We start from the raw sequence: 13,655 nt of genomic DNA, 5'->3' as shown, positions 1-13,655 counted from the left end.
AACGATCATAGTGCTAAGCTAATTGATGGGTCTTGTCCATCACATCATTCTATAATTATGTGATCCCGTTCATCAAATGACAACACATGTCTATGGCTAGGAAACTTAACCATCTTTGATCAATGAGCTAGTCTAGTAGAGGCATACTAGGGACACTCTGTTTGTCTATGTATTCACACAAGTACCGAGTTTCCGATTAATACAATTCTAGCATGAATAATAAACATTTATCATGATATAAGGAAATATAAATAACAACTTTATTATTGCCTCTAGGGCATATTTCCTTCACTAGATGCATAGGATAATTTTTTTGGTGGAACTCCAATTTCAAACGATTCCAATTCCATGATCCAATATCATCACATAGCCTATATCATGCCAATTCTTTTCCCTTCAAATATAAAGGGAAAACCTTTTTCATAACTTGATCCCTAGGTAAACCTGCAATCTTAAACAATCCACAAATTTGTTCTACATATATCAAGTGCATATTAGGATGTTCGTTTCCATCTCCTGCATACGGATTAGCTAGTGATAACCCACAAGTATAGGGGATCGCAACAGTTTTCGAGGGTAGAGTATTCAACCCAAATTTGTTGATTTGACACAAGGGGAGCCAAAGAATATTCTCAAGTATTAGCAGCTGAGTTGTCAATTCAACCACACCTGGAAACTTAGTATCTGCAGCAAAATGTTTAGTAGCAAAGTAATATGATAGTGGTGATAACGGTAACAAAGTAAAGACAACAAAAGTAATGTTTTTGGTATTTTTGTAGTGATTGTAATAGTAGCAACGGAAAAGTAAATAAGCGTAAACCAGTATATGGAAAACTCGTAGGCACCGGATCAATGATGGATAATTATGCCGGATGTGGTTCATCATGTAACAGTCATAACATAGGGTGACACAGAACTAGCTCCAGTTCATCAATATAATGTAGGCATGTATTCCGTAAATAGTCATACGTGCTTATGGAAAAGAACTTGCATGACATCTTTTGTCCTACCCTCCCGTGGCAGCGGGGTCCTATTGGAAACTAAGGGATATTAAGGCCTCCTTTTAATAGAGAACCGGAACAAAGCATTAACACATAGTGAATACATGAACTCCTCAAACTATGGTCATCACCGGGAGTGGTCCCGATTATTGTCACTTCGGGGTTGCCGGATCATAACACATAGTAGGTGACTATAGACTTGCAAGATAGGATCTAGAACTCACATATATTCATGAAAACATAATAGGTTCAGATCTGAAATCATGGCACTCGGGCCCTAGTGACAAGCATTAAGCATAGCAAAGTCATAGCAACATCAATCTCAGAACATAGTGGATACTAGGGATCAAACCCTAACAAAACTAACTCGATTACATGATAAATCTCATCCAACCCATCACCGTCCAGCAAGCCTACGATGCAATTACTCACGCACGGCGGTGAGCATCATGAAATTGGTGATGGAGGATGGTTGATGATGACGACGGCGACGAATCCCCCTCTCCGGAGCCCCGAACGGACTCCAGATCAGCCCTCCCGAGAGAGATTAGGGCTTGGCGGCGGCTCCGTATCGTAAAACGCGATGAAACTTTCTCTCTGATTTTTTTCTCCTCGAAAGCCAATATATGGAGTTGGAGTTGGCGTCGGAGGGCCACCAGGGGGCCCACGAGGTAGGGGGCGCGCCCAGGGGGAGGGGCGCGCCCCCACCCTCGTGGACAGGGTGTGGGCCCCCTGGTCTTCATCTTTGGCGAGGATTTTTTATTATTTATTCTAAGATATTCCGTGGAGTTTCAGGTCATTCCGAGAACTTTTGTTTTCTGCACATAAAACAACACCATGGCAATTCTGCTGAAAACAGCGTCAGTCCGGGTTAGTTCCATTCAAATCATACAAGTTAGAGTCCAAAACAAGGGCAAAAGTGTTTGGAAAAGTAGATACGACGGAGACGTATCAACTCCCCCAAGCTTAAACCCTTGCTTGTCCTCAAGCAATTCAGTTGACAAACTGAAAGAGAAAAAGAAAAACTTTTACAAACTCTGTTTGCTCTTGTTGTTGTAAACATGAAAAGCCAGCATTCAAGTTTCAGCAATTATTATGAACTAACCATACTCACAATAACACGTAGGTCTCACAATTACTCATATCAATAGCATAATCAGCTAGCGAGCCATAATAATAAAACTCGGATGACAACACTTTCTCAAAATAATCATAACATGATATAACAAAATGGTATCTCGCTAGCCCTTTCTGAGACCGCAAAACATAAATGCAGAGCACCTTTAAAGATCAAGGACTGACTAAACATTGTAATTCATGGTAAAAGAGATCCAGTCAAGTCATACCCAATATAAACCAATCATAATGAATGCAAACGACAGTGTGCTCTCCAGCGGGTGCTTTTTAATAAGAAGGGTGATGACTCAACATAAAAGTAAATAGATAGGCCCTTCGCAGAGGGAAGCAGGGATTTGTAGAGGTGCCAGAGCTCGATTTTTGAAATAGAGATAAATAATATTTTGAGCGGCATACTTTCACTGTCAACGTAACAACTATGAGATGGCTGTATCTTCCATACTACATGCATTATAGGCAGTTCCCAAACAGAATGGTAAAGGTTTATACTCCCCCTCCTCCACAAGCATCAATCCATGGCTTGCTCGAAACAACGAGTGCCTCCAACATTCAACGGGTCCCAGGGGGAGTTTTGTTTAATTATTTTGATTTGCTTTGATCTTTTTGGATCATGGGACTGGGCATCCCGGTTACCGGCCCTTTCTCGTGAATGAGGAGCGGAGTCCACTCCTCTTGAGAATAACCCACCTAGCATGGAAGATATAGGCAGCCATAGTTGCACATGAGCTGCTCGAGCATACAAAACAGAATTTCATTGGAAGGTTTGGAGTTTGGCACATACAAATTTACTTGGAACGGCAGGTAGATACCGCATATAGGAAGGTATAGTGGACTCATATGGAACAACTTTGGGGTTTAAGGAGTTTGGATGCACAAGCAGTATTCCCGCTTAGTACAGGTGAAGGCTAGCAAAAGACTGGGAAGCGACCAACTGAGAGAGCGACAACAGTCGTAAACATGCATTAAAATTAATTCACACCGAATATAAGCATGAGTAGGATATAATCCACCATGAACATAAATATCATGAAGGCTATGTTGATTTGATTCAACTACATGCGTGAACATGTGCCAAGTCGAGTCACTCAATTCATTTAAAGGAGGATACCATCCTATCATACCACATCATAATCATCTCAATAGCATGTTGGCACGCAAGGTTAACCATTATAACTCATAGCTAATCAAGCATGGCACAAGCAACTATAATCTCTAAATGTCATTGCAAATATGTTTACTTCATAATAGCTGAATCAGGAACGATGAATCATCATATTTACAAAAACAAGAGAGGTCGAGTTCATACCAGCTTTTCTCATCCCAATGAGTCCATCATATATCATCATTATTGCCTTTCACTTGCACGACCGAACGGTGTGTATAATAATAAGAGTGCACATGCATTGGACTAAGATGGAATCTGCAAGCAATCAACTCAAGAGAGAAGACAAGTAATATGGGCTCTAAGTTAAATAAACAATCATGCATATAAGAGCCACTAAGCATTTTCAATATAGTCTTCTCGACCCCCAAAGAAAGGAAAAGAAAAAATAAAAACTATTTACATAGAAAAGCTCCCAACAAGCAAAAGAAGGACGGGAAATATTTTTGGGTTTTCTTTTTAATTCTACTACAAGCATGGAAAGTAGACTAACACTAATTTTTTTTGTTTTTTCTTAAGGTTTATCAAACACACAAGAAGAAAGCTAGAAAAATAAATTTAAACTAACATGGATATTACAATGAAAGAGTATGAGCACCGACATCTAGCAATGAGTGTGAACATGAATGTAATGTCGGTGGGAAATACGTACTCCCCCAAGCTTAGGCTTTTGGCCTAAGTTGGTCTATTGCCAGGGATAACCTGGCTGATATCCGTAGGTGAAGCTGGGGTCGTACTGCGATGAAGAATAGTTGGGATCATAATGTGATGAAGAGGACTCTGACTGCCACTGGCTGGCAACCGCCTCAGGATCCCAAGAATAAACAGACATTCGTGGAGGCTCCGGTTCCGAGGCTGGTGCAGGATTCCGATAGGCTTGAACAACCGCCCACGGAACAATGTAAGTACCTGCAGACAAGTTAAACAAAGAGGGAGCAGGCAAAGTAATAGTCTCAGGGTGATGTTTATCAAAGTACAATTTATATTTAAGCGCCCTTTCGCGATTCTTAACAAGAAAATCATGCGCTACCATACTCTTATAATCTAAATAAGCACGGGGCAGCGCTGTTTCTTCTTTCTCCTCATGCCTAATAGGTATTTCAAAATGTTCAGCTAGGCGTGAAGCATAAATGCCTCCAAAGATGGGGCCCTTAGTACGGTTCATACTCAACCGTCTAGCAACAATTCCACCCATACTAACAGAGTTATTGCGGTATAAACCATGGAGCAAAATAATAATATCAGGAATACTAAGGTTCCCACAGTTCCCGCGACCAATCAAGCAACGACTAGCAAATAAGGCAAAGTAGCGTAAAACAGGGAAATGTATGCTAGTAATTCTTGCATCAGAAACCTTCCTGGTTTCTCCCACAGTGATAGTGTCAATATAAGCTTCCACTTCATTACGGTGTGGTTCATCTAAAGAACCCTCGAAAGGTATTTTGCAAACCTCGCAAAATGCAGCTAATGTCATCTCCCTAGCAACATCATATAAATGGAACTCTACTGTTGGAGGTGATTTCTTAGGGAAAAAGTAGAAGTTCTGCACAAAAGTATTTGTGAGTAAGAGATACTGATGACGTTGGTCGCGGAGGAAGTTGGTGAGGCCGGCGTTCTCAATCAATAGATAGAAATCTTCATAAATCCCGGCACTCCTCAAGAAGTCATCGGAAGGCCATTCACACGGCCGGACCTCCGCGATACGAGGCAGATTAAATTTGGGCTTCTGTTCTTCTTCCTTTTGTTTCTCCTTAGAACTTCGGCTCGACGAGCCCCTCAAAAGTCTCTTCATTATTTCTGAAACAATCTGAAATTTTTAGTAACTTCAAACAAAGTGAACCAACTTCAATAAGATTGATAGCAACTACTCATACAAGTGCCTAGAGCATATATCAAGCATTAGAACTACTTGGAACCATATATATTTGACATGCAAGCTCAAGAACATGGTCACCTATGCAGCACAAATTTGCAATGAATAAAGCACTAGAACAAAAACTAATTGGACCAATGGAGGAGTCACATACCAAGGAACAATCTCCCCAAGCAGTTTTGCGAGAGGTGCTTTGAGCAAGGAGATCGAAAATCGCAGCAAAAGTTGCTGGAACACGAGCTTGAGTTGGTTTTTCGGGTTTGTGCGAGACAGAGGAAGAAGATGGGTGCAGGAATAAGTGGAGGAGGGCCACCGTGGGCCCACGAGGCAGGGGGCGCGCCCAGGGGGTAGGGCGCGCCCTCCACCCTCGTGACCAGGTGGCAGCTCCCCCCGCGGTAATTTTTGCACTAAAAATCCTTAAATATTCCCGAAAAAATCATATTAAATTGGCATGGCATTCTGAGGACTTTTATTTTCGGGATATTTTTATATTGCACGGATAAGTCAGGAAACAGACAGAAAAATACTATTTTACTTTATTTCTACTAAAGAACAGAAAATATAAAGAGGGTACAGAAGGTTGTGCTTCTAGTTTCATCCATCTCATGCTCATCAAAAAGAATCCACTAACAAGGTTGATCAAGTCTTGTTAACAAACTCATTCCGATAATCATGGAACCGGAGAAATTTCGAATAACACTATGTTACCTCAACGGGGATATGGACATCCCCAACAATAAGTATATCATATTTCTTTTTGACAGTAGGAAGAGGAAATTCAAAACCTCCAAATATAATCGATGGAATTTTTCCAATAGAGTTGACACTATAAACTTGAGGTTGTTTCCTCGGAAAGTGCACCGTATGCTCATTACCATTAACATGAAAAGTGACATTGCCTTTGTTGCAATCAATAACAGCCCCTGCAGTATTAAGGAAAGGTCTTCCAAGAATAATAGACATACTATCATCCTCGGGAATATCAAGAATAACAAAGTCCGTTAAAATAGTAACGTTTGCAACCACAACAGGTACATCCTCACAAATACCGACAGGTATAGCAGTTGATTTATCAGCCATTTGCAAAGATATTTCAGTAGGTGTCAACTTATTCAAGTCAAGTCTACGATATAAAGAGAGAGGCATAACACTAACACCGGCTCCAAGATCACATAAAGCAGTTTTAACATAATTTCTTTTAATGGAGCATGGTATAGTAGGTACTCCTGGATCTCCAAGTTTCTTTGGTATTCCACCCTTAAAAGTGTAATTAGCAAGCATGGTGGAAATTTCAGCCTCCGGTATCTTTCTTTTATTAGTAATGATATCCTTCATATACTTAGCATAAGGATTTGTTTTGAGCACATCAGTCAATCGCATACGCAAAAAGATAGGTCTAATCATTTCAGCAAAGCGCTCAAAATCCTCATCATCCTTTTTCTTGGATGGTTTCGGAGGAAAAGGCATGGGTTTCTGAACCCATGGTTCTCTTTCTTTACCATGTTTCCTAGCAACGAAGTCTCTTTTATCATAACGTTGATTCTTTGATTGTGGGTTATCAAGATCAACAGCAGGTTCAACTTCTACATCATTATCATTACTAGGTTGAGCATCATCATGAACATCATCATTAACATTTTCACTAGGTTCATGTTCATTACCAGATTGTGTTTCAGCATCAGACATAGAGATATCATTTGGATTATCAGGTGGTTCAGCAATAGGTTCACTAGAAGTTTGCACAGTTCTATCATTTTTCTTTTTCTTCCTTTTAGAAGAACTAGGTGCATCAATATTATTTCTTTGAGAATCTTGCTCGATTCTCTTAGGGTGGCCTTCAGGATACAAAGGTTCCTGAGTCATTCTACCAGTTCTAGTAGCCACTCTAACAGCATAATCATTTTTCTTACTATTCATTTCATCAAGCATTTCTTTCTGAGCTTTAAGTACTTGTTCTACTTGAGTGGTAACCATAGAAGCATGTTTGCTAACAAGTTTAAGTTCACCTCTAATATTATCCATATAATCACTCAAGCGTTTAATCATAAAGGTATTCTGCTTTAATTGTCTACCAAAATAAGCATTAAAGTCATCTTGCTTAAACATAAAGTCATCAAACTCATCCAAGCACTGACTAGCAATTTTAGTAGGAGGGACTTCAACTTTATCATATCTATAGAGAGAATTTACCTTTACTACCTGTGTCGGGATATCGGGAGGTTCTTCAGTAAATAAGTAATTGAGATCATATACTTCTTCAACAGGCGGTAAATTAAGACCATGTATTTCTTCAATAGGAGGTAAATTCTTAACATCTTCAGCTTTAATACCTTTTTCTTTCATAGATTTCTTTGCCTCTTGCATATCTTCGGGACTGAGAAATAGAACACCTCTCTTCTTCGGAGTTGGTTTAGGAATAGGCTCAGTAATTGGCTCAGGAGCTGGCTCAGGAGTTGGCTCGGGAGGTGGCTCAGGAGGTGCCCAATTATTTTCATTTGCCAACATATTATTCAATAAAATTTCAGCGTCATCCGGTGTTCTTTCCCTGAAAAGAGAACCAGCACAACTATCCAGGTAATCTCTGGAAGCATCAGTTAGTCCATTATAAAAGATATCAAATATTTCAGGTTTCTTAAGAGGATGATCAGGCAAAGCATTAAGTAACTTGAGAAGCCTCCCCCAAGCTTGTGGGAGACTCTCTTCTTCAATTTGCACAAAATTGTATATTTCCCTCAAAGCAGCTTGTTTCTTATGAGCAGGGAAATATTTAGCAGAGAAGTAATAAATCATATCCTGGGGACTTTGCACACAGGCAGGATCAAGAGAATTAAACCATTTCTTAGCATCACCCTTTAATGAGAACGGAAATATTTTGAGTATATAAAAGTGGCGCGATCTCAGATTATTAGTAAACAGGGCAGCTATTTCATCTAACTTACGAAGATGTGCCACAACAGTTTCAGATTCATAGCCATAAAAAGGATCAGATTCAACCAAAGTAATTATATCTGGATCAACAGTAATATCATAATAATCCTGATCAGGAACACAGATAGGTGAAGTAGCAAAAGCAGGGTCGGGTCTCATCCTACCTCTAAAAGATTCCTTACTCCACTTAATTAGTAACCTCTTACGTTCAGGTTTATCCGGACAAGCAAGAATAGCTTCATAAGATTCATTATTAAAAAGATAACCCTCAGGAATAACAGGCATAGGTTCATCATCACTAACATCATCGTGTTCAGGTTCACTAATTTCTCTTTCTCTAGACTTAGAAATTTGCTCATCTAGAAATTCACCAAGTGGCACAGTAGTATCAAGCATAGAAGTAGTTTCATCATAAGTATCATGCATAGCAGAAGTGGCATCATCAATAACATGCGACATATCAGAATTCATAGCAGTAGTAGGTTTAGGTGTCGCTAGCTTACTCATAACAGAAGGTGAATCAAGTGCAGAGCTAGATGGCAGTTCCTTACCTCCCCTCGTAGTTGAGGGATAAATTTTTGTCTTAGCGTCTTTCAAGTTCTTCATAGTGTCCAGCAGATATAAATCCCAAGTGACTCAAAGAATAGAGCTATGCTCCCCGGCAACGGCGCCAGAAAAAGGTCTTGATAACCCACAAGTATAGGGGATCGCAACAGTTTTCGAGGGTAGAGTATTCAACCCAAATTTGTTGATTCGACACAAGGGGAGCCAAAGAATATTCTCAAGTATTAGCAGCTGAGTTGTCAATTCAACCACACCTGGAAACTTAGTATCTGCAGCAAAGTGTTTAGTAGCAAAGTAATATGATAGTGGTGGTAACGGTAACAAAGTAAAGACAGCAAAAGTAATGTTTTTGGTATTTTTGTAGTGATTGTAACAGTAGCAACGGAAAAGTAAATAAGCGTAAACCAGTATATGGAAAACTCGTAGGCACCGGATCAATGATGGATAATTATGCCGGATGTGGTTCATCATGTAACAGTCATAACATAGGGTGACACAGAACTAGCTCCAGTTCATCAATATAATGTAGGCATGTATTCCGTAAATAGTCATACGTGCTTATGGAAAAGAACTTGCATGACATCTTTTGTCCTACCCTCCCGTGGCAGCGGGGTCCTATTGGAAACTAAGGGATATTAAGGCCTCCTTTTAATAGAGAACCGGAACAAAGCATTAACACATAGTGAATACATGAACTCCTCAAACTATGGTCATCACCGGGAGTGGTCCCGATTATTGTCACTTCGGGGTTGCCGGATCATAACACATAGTAGGTGACTATAGACTTGCAAGATAGGATCTAGAACTCACATATATTCATGAAAACATAATAGGTTCAGATCTGAAATCATGGCACTCGGGCCCTAGTGACAAGCATTAAGCATAGCAAAGTCATAGCAACATCAATCTCAGAACATAGTGGATACTAGGGATCAAACCCTAACAAAACTAACTCGATTACATGATAAATCTCATCCAACCCATCACCGTCCAGCAAGCCTACGATGCAATTACTCACGCACGGCGGTGAGCATCATGAAATTGGTGATGGAGGATGGTTGATGATGACGACGGCGACGAATCCCCCTCTCCGGAGCCCCGAACGGACTCCAGATCAGCCCTCCCGAGAGAGATTAGGGCTTGGCGGCGGCTCCGTATCGTAAAACGCGATGAAACTTTCTCTCTGATTTTTTTCTCCTCGAAAGCCAATATATGGAGTTGGAGTTGGCGTCGGAGGGCCACCAGGGGGCCCACGAGGTAGGGGGGCGCGCCCAGGGGGGAGGGGCGCGCCCCCCACCCTCGTGGACAGTGTGTGGGCCCCCTGGTCTTCATCTTTGGCGAGGATTTTTTATTATTTATTCTAAGATATTCCGTGGAGTTTCAGGTCATTCCGAGAACTTTTGTTTTCTGCACATAAAACAACACCATGGCAATTCTGCTGAAAACAGCGTCAGTCCGGGTTAGTTCCATTCAAATCATACAAGTTAGAGTCCAAAACAAGGGCAAAAGTGTTTGGAAAAGTAGATACGACGGAGACGTATCAGCTAGCAGTTGTTCTATCATACCTGAAGGAATTTCATATTCAATATTTTCAGTAGGTGCAGTAGGTTGAGGGGTTGCTAATTGTGGTTCCGGACGAGGTGAAGATACCCCGAACAAACCCCTCAAAGGATTGTTTTCCATAGTAACAAGTGACAATAAATTTCAGCACACTATATAAATGTTTCCTTACCAAAGGCGCTTCACTCTCCGGCAACGACGCCAGAAAATAGCCTTTATGACCCACAAGTATAGGGGGTCAATTGTAGCTCTTTTTCATAAGTAAGAGTGTCAAACCCAACGAGAAGTAGAAGGAAATGACAAGTGGTTTTCAGTAAGGTATCATCTGCAAGTGCTGAAATTGTAAGTAGCGAGTAGTTTGATAGCAAGATAATTTTGCAATGAGCAAGTAACGATAATAGTAACAAAAGGGCAGCAAGGTAGCCCAATCCCTTTGAGGCAAAGGATAGGCCAAAACGGTCTCTTATGATAAGCAAAGCATTCTTGAGGGTACACGGGAATTTCATCTAGTCACTTTCCTCATGTTGGTTTAATTCGTGTTCGCTACTTTGATAATTTGATATGTGGGTGGATCGGTGCTTAGGTGTTGTTCTCACTTGAACAAACCTCCTACTTATGATTAACCCTCCCGCAAGCATCCGCAACTATGAGAAAAGTATTAAGAATAAATTCTAACCATAGCATTAAACTTTTGGATCCAACCGGTCCCTTACGAAATAGCGCATAAACTGGGGTTTAAGCTTCTGTCACTCTCGCAACCCACCATCTAATTGCTACTCCACAATGCATTCCCTTAGGCCCAAATATGGTGAAGTGTCATGTAGTCGACGTTCACATGACACCACTAAGGGAATAACAACATACATACTATCAAAATATCGAACACATATCAAGTTCACATGATTACTTGCAACATGATTTCTCCCGTGACCTCAAGAGCAAAAGTAACTACTCACAAATGATAAACATGTTCATGATCAGAGGAGTATTAAATAGCATAATGGATCTGAACATATAATTTTCCACCAAATAAACCATATAGTAATCAACTACAAGATGTAATCAACACTACTAGTCACCCACAAGTACCAATCTATAGTTCCGGTAACAAGATTGAACACAAGAGATGAACTAGGGTTTGAGAGGAGATGGTGTTGTTGAAGATGTTGATGTAGATTACCCTATCCAAGATGGGAGAGTTGTTGGTGATGACGATGACGATGATTTCCCCCTCCGGGAGGGAAGTTCCCCTGGCGGAATCGCTCCACCGGAGGGCAAAAGTGCTCCTACCCAAGTTCCGCCTCGAGGCGGCGACGCTTCGTCCCGAAAGTCCTCCCCTTATTTTTTTTCTAGGTCAAAATGACTTATATACCAGAATATGGGCACCGGAGGTGGGCCGAGGAGGCCACAACCCACTTGGGCGCGCCAGGCGCGCCTAGGTGGGTTGTGCCCACCTGGTGGCCCCCCTATGGTGTTTATTGGCTCTAGTATATATTTCTTAAATAATCCATAAAAAATCTCCATGAAGTTTCAGCTCATTTGGAGTTGTGCAGAATATGTGGCCCGACGTAGCTTTTCCAGGTCCAGATTTCCAGCTGCCGGAATTCTCCCTCTTGGTGTGTTCCTTGCAAATTATGAGAGAAAAGGCATTAGAATTACTCCAAAAAGCATTATTATGGATAAAAACATTGTAAATAACAGTAAGAAAACATGATGCAAAATGGACGTATCAGGGCCACGACCAACGCTTGTACCCCGGCCACCACGACCGCGGCCTGTTCCAGTCCCCCCATTATCAAGAATGAAGTCACCCCATTCTAACTTTGATTCATCGTGTTCACCAGTACCGCACTCTTCATGCCAATGGCCTAGCAGGCCGCAATTCCCACAAAAAGTAGGCAACTTCTCATACTGAATTTGATACCATGTCTGCTTTGTTTCTCTGGTGATTGAGACAAATCGAAACAGCTTCTTTGTCACATCGATTTTGACTCGTACCCTGACAAATTCTCCCACATAGCATGTTGGGAGCGTTATCCGAACAACAAGAATCTCTCCCATAGGTCGGCACATCCCGCATATCACCACATCAAGAAGTAGGTTATCAAGGAGGCGTAAAACTCTAGCCCATACAACTATTTTATCAAAGACCACTGATCTAGGGTTTTCAAACCCATCATACTCCTCCAGAATAACAGCATGGTACCTGAAAAACTAGGGCCCCATGGTCATCGCCTTGTTCCAATCAGCAAGACAACCAAATTGGACAGTGAAAAGGTTATCCTCAACCTTCCTCCAGACCACCTCTCTTGCCGGATTCCACGTCGATCTCATATCTGAGTAAAGGGCGGTGGGACTAAACCATCTAGTTGTGTGAACCCTAGCAATCACTAGCCATTTGTTCACTGCCGACGGCTCAACGATCTTCTCTTCCACACAAACCCATCTCCCTCTTGTTCATGCAGGTTCAGCCGATCTACCAGATCTTCCATGCACTCCTTCTTCGACATGCTCCCTGAGCCACCCATGCATTCCATCGCCACAGCAGAGACTTTCGTGCGAACCCTAGACACCATGTTCCAGTCCTGGGGAGGCAATCAACCGAGCGAAGACGAGGCCACAAGGGGATCCGACGGAGGGGAAAATGACAACTTACATGTTCATCGGAAAGTTTGACAAGGAACTAGCTAGCTAGAGAGTGGGATTTGCTCCTCCAACGATGGAGAGATATTCTTAGGGCCCTCTTGGTGTGAAGGCATCCATCATTGTCTGGCCAGACACAGGTGACTTTGTCACAGGGATGCCGGAACACGACAACGGGAAAGAAGAACAAAACTGGTAACGAGGATTTCAGTATATGAGCATGTGATGACTCAGGAGGATAGTGACACATCCTAGGTTTTGTGACGTATCGCGAAGCAAAGGGAACATCACATGATAACCAAAGGTTGACTCGAATATCATTCGTGTGCTCATATGGACGTCCACGGTTCCGGAAATTGAACAAAAAAGTTTGCCAATTCAAAAAATGTTCAAGAATTTAGAAAAATGTCCTAAAAATCCAGAAATTGTTCGTAAATTACAAAATACTTTATTGATTCATAAAATATTCATTGATTCAAAAAATGATCATGCATTTCAGAAACTGTTCGTTAAATAAAAAATGTTCATGAATTTCAAAAATTGTCCCATCAATTTCGAAAAGAATGTTCGTCGATTCTAAAAACATTGTTCAAAAAATGTCCATAGTTTCATAAAAATATTTACAAATAGTAATGTTCATGAATTCAAAAAATGTCCATGATTTTAAAAAATGTTCATGGTTTCAAATATGTTCATGAGTTTAAAAAATGTTCATGATTTAAAAAAATTGTTCATGATTTCACGAAAATATTCGCAAATTCGAAAAAATGTGCAGAAAAAATAAAAA

Source organism: Triticum aestivum, chromosome 2A (assembly GCF_018294505.1).
Source record: "Triticum aestivum cultivar Chinese Spring chromosome 2A, IWGSC CS RefSeq v2.1, whole genome shotgun sequence".
Taxonomy (NCBI): domain Eukaryota; kingdom Viridiplantae; phylum Streptophyta; class Magnoliopsida; order Poales; family Poaceae; genus Triticum; species Triticum aestivum.
Note: the sequence above shows the minus strand (reverse complement) of the source record.